Source organism: Setaria italica, chromosome II, assembly GCF_000263155.2.
Source record: "Setaria italica strain Yugu1 chromosome II, Setaria_italica_v2.0, whole genome shotgun sequence".
Taxonomy (NCBI): domain Eukaryota; kingdom Viridiplantae; phylum Streptophyta; class Magnoliopsida; order Poales; family Poaceae; genus Setaria; species Setaria italica.
This window is the reverse complement of record NC_028451.1, coordinates 43081876-43089650: the sequence shown is the minus strand read 5'-3', so window position 1 is coordinate 43089650 and position 7775 is coordinate 43081876.

Genomic DNA, 7775 nt, shown 5'->3' with positions numbered 1-7775 from the left:
GGGTTCAACATCTATTGTGATGCATCTCGACAGGGTTTAGCCTATGTTCTGATGCAGGAAGGTCATGTGATCGCCTATGCTTCTAGGCAATTGAGGAAACATGAGCAGAATTACCCGACTCATGATCTGGAGTTAGCCGCAGTGGTTCATGCCTTGAAGATTTGGAGACACTACATTCTGGGGACTAAGTGCCAGATCTATACTGATCACAAGAGTCTCAAGTATATCTTCACTCAGAAAGACCTTAATCTGAGACGGCGACGATGGTTAGAGCTCATCAATGATTATGATCTGGAGATTCACTATCATCCCGGTAAGGCTAATCTGGTTGTAGACGCTTTGAGTCGGAAGGGTCATCTTAACTTAGCCTTAGCGTTCCAGCTACCTGACGAGTTGATGAAAGAATTTGAGAGGCTCAACTTGAGCGTCGTTGCGCAAACTGAGGGAGCAACGATGGAAGTGGAGTCGACTCTAGACAAGAGATACGGGCAGGGCAGCTTGAGGATGCCAAGGTCAAGGAAATCAAGGAGATGGTAAAAGAAGGAAGAGCCACAGACTATACAGAAGACTCTCAGGGAACCTTATGGGTCAAAGGAAGGATTTGGGTACCCGATGTGGGAAATCTCCGTGAGACGATCTTGAGAGAAGCTCACGATTCAGCCTATTCCATCTACCCCGGCAGTACCAAGATGTACCAAGATCTTAAGCAGAAGTATTGGTGGCCCGGAATGAAGAAAGATGTAGCTGCACATGTAGCCATTTGCGACATATGTCAAAGGGTTAAAGCTGAACACCAGAGGCCAGCTGGATTGCTTCAACCGTTGAAAGTGCCTGAATGGAAGTGGGAAGAAATCGGCATGGACTTTATAGTTGGATTGCCCCGCACTCAAGCTGGCCATGACTCAATTTGGGTTATTGTTGACAGGCTGACAAAGGTAGCACACTTCATTCCAGTAATGACAACACACTCTGGGGCAAGGTTAGCAGAGTTGTACATGTCAAGAATAGTGTGCTTGCATGGTGTGCCCAAGAAGATTGTGTCTGACCGAGGAACTCAGTTCACGTCACGCTTCTGGTAGAAATTGCATGAATCTCTAGGTACAAGGTTGAATTTCAGTTCCGTGTATCACCCTCAGACGGATGGACAGACCGAGAGGACAAATCAAATATTGGAGGATATGTTAAGAGCATGTGCATTAAAGCATGGAGGCAGTTGGGACAAGAGTTTACCTTATGCAGAGTTCTCCTATAATAACAGTTACCAAGCCAGTCTCAAAATGTCACCATTTGAGGCTTTGTATGGTAGAAAGTGCCGAACACCCCTTTATTGGAGTGAAACACGAGAGAGTCAGTTATTCGGGCCAGAAATTATACAAGAGGCAGAAAGACAGGTCCAGATTATCCGAGAAAACTTGAGGACTGCACAGTCTCGACAGAAGAGTTATGCTGACACCAGGAGAAGAGAATTGACCTTTGAGGTAGGTGATTATGTGTATCTCAAGGTATCGCCCATCAGGGGTATGCGCAGATTCAAGGTCAAAGGGAAGTTGTCACCTCGATTCATCGGTCCGTTCAAGATTCTTGAGCGAGTGGGACAAGTAGCCTATCGACTGGAGTTGCCTAACCAGTTGTCGGATGTACACGATGTGTTCCATATCTCACAGCTTAAGAAGTGCCTCAGAGTTCCCGAGGAACAGTTGCCAATGGAGCAATTGAATGTTCAGGATGATGTCATACACGGAATACCCCATTAAAATTTTGGATACTTCGGGAAGGGTTACAAGAAATCGGACGATCAAAATGTGCAAGGTTCAGTGGAGTCACCATACAGAAGATGAGGCAACTTGGGAAAGAGAGGACGGGTTACAGAAGGAATTTCCCCATCTCTTTGCAGGATCTTCCGAATCTCGAGGACGAGATTCTTCTTAAGGGGGGTAGGATTTGTAACACCCAAAATTTTAAATAATTTAAATTCATTAAAATTTGCTCAAATTAGGGTGTCATTTAAATTCTAGGCATTTAAATTCATTTTCTTTAATTTAATTAATTCATCATAGGAATTATTTGTGCATTCATGCTGGTGCATTTATTTTGATTGCTTGAGTTTGATTCAAATTTTGAATTTCCAAATTTGAATTCAAATTCCAAAACCTTTTCCCTTTTCTTCTTCCTTTTCTTTTTCTTCTTCTTTTCCCTGGGCCGAAAGTTCCTTCTCCCTCCTTTTCTTTTTCTTCTCCGGCCCAGCTCGCTCTCTCCACCGGCCTGCTCCACCGCCCGCCAGCCCCCTTCTCTTTTTCCTCCGCGCGGCCCAGCTTCCCGCTGCCGCGGCCCGCCGCTTCGCCCCCTCCGTTTTCCCTCCGCGGCCCGCTCCCCGCCGCAACGGCCCAGCTCCGCTCGGCCGCTCCACCCATCCGCTCCTCCGCGCGGCCCGCGCACCGTGGGCCGGCCCAACAGCCGCTCCGGCCTGCCTGCCGCCCGCACCGCTGACGGGTGGACCCCACCCGTCATCCCTCTCCTCCGGCCAAATCCGGCCGGAACTCCCGCAACCGCCGCACGCCGTCTCCGCCGCGGACTCCCTCCGCTCCGCATCCTTCGGGGGGGTTTAAACCCCGGGCCCTCTATCTCCAAGCCCCTATAAAAGCCGCCGCCTCCTCCCGGTCTCATCCGCCAAACACCAGCGCCGCAGCTCACCCGAAACCCTAGCCGCCCGAGCTCCTAGCGCCGCCGCCGCTTCCCCGCCGTCGTTCGCCGCCTCCGGTGAGCCCCCGTCGTCAAGGACATCCAAAACGGGATCGCCGTGTTCTCCTCTTTCTTCTGGTGCAACCCGCGCGTCAAACGGTGCCCCGGAGCGCCGTTTCGGTCGACTCCGGCGACCCACCGCCGCTCGCCGTCGCGCGCCGCCGCTCGCCGTCGCGCGCCGCCGCTCGCCGTCGCCGGCCTTTCTTTTTCCGCCGCCGCCCGCGAGTCATCGACGACCGCAACCGTCGGATCAAGATCCGACGGCTCACGGCCAGTCAAATCAGACCGCGTACCGGTCAACTTTGCCGCGCCGCGCCGCTTTTGCACTTTAGCCCCTGTCTTTTCCGCAAAACAACCCGCGGTCCAGATCACGTTGGAAGTATTTACACATCTGCCCTCACATTTTTCGGTTTAACCCTTGAGCTTTCCAGAAATCAACCCGCCGTCCGGATTTGATGTTTTTACGCGTCAGACCCTCGGTTTATACGCATAATTACGTATAAGCCCTCGGTTTTCGCGGATAGACCCTAAAAGTTTTGTTTTTCTCACAGAAAAGTCCCTGGATTTTGTTTTAATCATATCTTTTGCATCTTAACTCCGTTTTTCGCGTTCTTTATACCCACGTGTTCGTTTTAAAGCGTAGATCATCTTTTTAAGATTGTTTTCTCTATTTAACTATGTTTGGTGTACTGTTTTCTTACTTTTTGCCCATGTTTGCTTGTATGTGCTCGTGTGACGCGTGTAGACGCCCCGCAGTTCGAGGGAGTTGCAGATCAAGCCTTCGAAGAGTACGAACAGCAGGAGCAAGGCCAAGAAGGCAAGTCGTGTCCTTGATCACTACCTTTTTGTCCTATACACCTTTACTTTCTCGTACTCAACATTTATGCTATGCACATATTAAGATTAAATTGATGGGTCCCAATTAAGGTTCGCCTAGATTGATTACTTTTGCCTTGACCAACCGGTTTACTTTATGTTGGGTAGCTCATGCTTAGTGCTTACTTGGTACATGGTGGTTTAACTACACACAATGCTTAATCTTGATTTACTTCTGTTATATCTTCCATTAAGGCAAGATCATTATTTGTTAATCGGAACATGGAGCGACCACCCAGGAAAACAGTGCTACCACAAGACTAAATGGCTCTGGTCTTGGCTGATTAATTAGAAACCTTAGTCTGGGGTGACCTTACTCGTGATGAGGCAAGAGGGGGGACTGAGTCGTTGCATTTTACCTGGGATGGGTGGTGCACGCCAGACACCGAAACCTTAGCGGGTTACCACTGACTAATGAATCTTTGTAAAGGCCTCGTAGCGTCCCTATGCAATCACACCTCGGAAGTGTGGTATGATGCCTGGCTAGCATCGCATGGTTGGGTCCAAAGTTCTTTGAACTTTTACGCGACTTGTAGGTAAAGATGTGCCACCTCTGCAGAGTGTTAAACTGATCGATCAGCCGTGCTCACGGTTAAGAGCGGCCTGGACCCTCACATGATAATATTATCGGAAGATGGACTTAACTTGTTATCATTTCATGCATATATTGCTTACTTTATTTATGATCATGTTTAATTTCGGGTGGTATGAACTTATACTTAGTTAATTGCTAATAAAACTTGACCAACTTAATTAAAAGTGAATGCTATTAATGCCGTAGCCATACCTTGAATTAGCCTTACACTACACTACTTCCCACGACTTGTTGAGTACCAACCATAAGTGTACTCACCCTTGCAAAACCGCTGTTCAGACCAAGTTAATTGGGAAGAGGAGTATTTACACGACTTCGAGGAGTTCTAGGCGTACGTTTCTTCAGTCAGCTGCCTGTGGAGTCGACGTCATCTTTGGAGTTCCGCTGCGTAATAATTAGACTTTGTGGTTTATTTGAGACTTTCGGTCATGTAATAATGGTTAATACTCTCTTTATTCGATTTAGCACTGTCTTTGTTATTCACTATTGTCGTACATGTGTGTAACTTGATCCTGGCGCACATGTATTTAATGCACTCGATTTTGTCCTTAAATCGGGTGTGACACTCCTTCGATGGACTTCTCATCAGTTTTTCAGAAAGGAGCGGAATAGAAGAGTTTTCAATTGAGAATCTAACCGGGTATTTGGATCCATGGACTAATTTTAGTTCGGGTCATATCGGATGTTTGGATACCAATTAGAAGGATTAAACGTGAACTAATTATAAAACTAATTGCACAAGTCGTGGCTAATTCGCAAGACGAATCTATTAAGCCTAATTAATCCATGATTAGCATATATTTACTGTAGCATCAGGTGGTCAAATTATGAACTAATTAGACTTAATAGATTCGTCTCGCGAATTAGCCTTCATTTATGCAATTGATTTTGTAATTAACCTATATTTAATACTTCTAATTAACATCTAAATATTCGATGTGACAACAACACTTTAGTTCCCGGAACCAAACATCCCAAATCAGTTGAAGAAGTGGCCTACCTAATAAAAGAAGGCATCCAACAGTTCCCAATAACGACTCAAAGTGTCAGAAGTTTCTACAGTATAGTTTGTTTTGTTGTTTCCCGAGTAGTCTCGTTCTTGAAGATGCCCCCAGTAGTTGTTTTTTACAGTTTTTTCGCTTTTTTAGTAGTAGTTGTGAAGTCGTACTGGGGCTGCATCTTTTCTGCTTGCCGTCGAAAATAGCTAGGCTCCCTACCAATTTTCATGATTGTGAAACCTGATGGAACTACTATTGAGGATTAGGCTATTCCCAATTAGGATGATTTCTATGACATTAAATAAGATACCATGTAAGCAAAAGGATGATGTGGCAGTGGAATTAAAGATGAGAGAAGGAAATCAGGTCTCACGCATGAAACTAGCTCTATGTGAGAATCAAGAAAGAAGAAGAGGGGGATTGGAAGAGAAGGAGAGAGAAAAGAGGTGATTGGAGAAGGAATTTATTTTGAAGAAACCATGCATTGGAGACATAATTTCTATGCTAGATTATACGTGACATGGCAAGTATGAAAACTACATGGTAGTGTTTGGGTTCGGATTGGCCTAGAGAGTTTCATTTCATCTCATCATGTCCAATCATATGCCTCACAATTAAATGGTGTGTTCAGCTTATCTCTGTATTGAAGATCTTATTTCTTTCATCTACTCAAACATGAAACTCCCCACTAGAAATAGTCTAATATAATGGCTATGATGTGTGTGCTCATACTGAAAACACATGGGTATTGTCTGAACCTAAGCTCGATCTTTTGTGTTTTACCATACTCTTCCTTAATTTTTTTTCTGTGAAGATAGGAAAACAGAGTGGTGACCTGGGTCATGGAAGGAGCCAGACCGACGGCCCAGCTTCAGAAAAGAGAAGTTTGAAGGTCAATTGTTATTCTTGCCCCCAACTTATGGTCCCACCTGTCATCCTCTTATTCCCCTCTTCTTCTTCCTCAGGTAGCCAAGCAGCTCGTGCAGGACAGGACCTCCTCGCGCAGCCGCTAGGCCCTGGTCGAGCTAGCACAGGGGCTGTAGCGCAAGGAGGAGGTGGATCGAGCGAAGGAGTGGCAGGAATGGGAGCGGTGGGAGGATGCCAGGATGAGGCGAGGCGACCACCACGGTGGCGAGGCGGCGCGTGAGGAAGTCATCCTCCGACGAGTCGGGACGGGGCGGGTGGTAGTCCGGGAACGGGCGGGGCGATGCCGTGGCTGTGAGGGGCTCGGACTCAGCCGTCGGAGCGCGGCGGTGACCGCGCCGGCGTGGAGGAGAGGAGGCGGTGGCGTGGCCGCAGCCGGCGGCGCGCTCGTGCAGGAGGGCTCACACGGGGGTCAAAGAGGAGCAGCGCTTAGCTGATGCGGCGACGGCGGCAGCATGGCGAAGGAGCATCCGATGGTGCCGGTTCCTGGAGTGGTGCCCGCCCTGGCGGTGGCGACGACGGCGGGAGATGGGCGCTGAGTGGGTGGAAGGCGGAGGGCGTTGGGCAAGGTGTGTTGACAGGAGGGTCGGGTGGACGACGACGGCCGGCGACGAGGGTGGTGGCGGCCAAACCCTAGGTGGCGGCGGGGGTCGGCACGAGGAAAACAGGCGCGGGCGCAAGGCGAGGAACAGGCGCGGGAGGGAGTCGCGGCACGGGGGGTCTCGGAAGGAAAGAAGCAAATCGTTTTTTATAATCAGTGGCATTGGTGGGTAATTACCACCAACTCCACGAGGAGGTTCATATTGGGTGGTTTTGGAGCTGTAAAAGAGGGCTTCAAAACTCCACCCCCATTTGCAATACAGCTCTATGGAGTTAGCAACTCCATGAAGTTTTGGAATTGAGGTGTTTGGCTGGAAAATTGGCTGCAATTGCTGGAGTTCAGCTCCAAAGTCATGCCAAATACGCTTTTACTCTTCAAAAAGAAACGGAGGCATAAAATCGTTGTTTCATGAGATAGCGAAAGCAGTGCAAAAGATATATAAGTGCGCAGTAGAAAAATTGATTGCCGCATAAAAGGTGATGCCCTACTGCTGATGAAAAGATGAAAGGTGCGTGATTTACACGAGAACGGAACTTTTGCCTCTCGTGAACCTTTTTTTTTTTTGCTATAAACATCATGTGAGTTTTTTTGTCTCAAAAAAAAGATCTGATTTTTTTTTCTGTTGGAAAAAAGTTCGATTTCCAGGATACATGGTGCATCGTGCACAGGCGAACCTGTAAGATGTACAGAACCATCTGTGCAGCATCAGCATGAGATCTATCGATACGGGCGCTCCCACTTCCTTGACACGCACGCGACGCGAGTACGGGCGGGCGGGCTCGCCGTTTCACCCGAGGGAACGGATCCGTCTTGGTGTGGACGCCGGGAATCCCTGCACGGTGGAAGCTGCATTCCGGGACCCCATTCCTCTCGTCCGTTATCCGTCGCACCATCCTCGCCCGGGCTTTTGCCCTTCGGGTGGGCAGCAAACGAGAGATCCAGAGAAAGAGGGTGGCGTGGCTTCCCTGGTTTGATCGCCAAGCAATGTCTAGGCTTCAAGCCGTCAACACAGGGGAGAATTGAAGAAGCTGATCAGCACGGG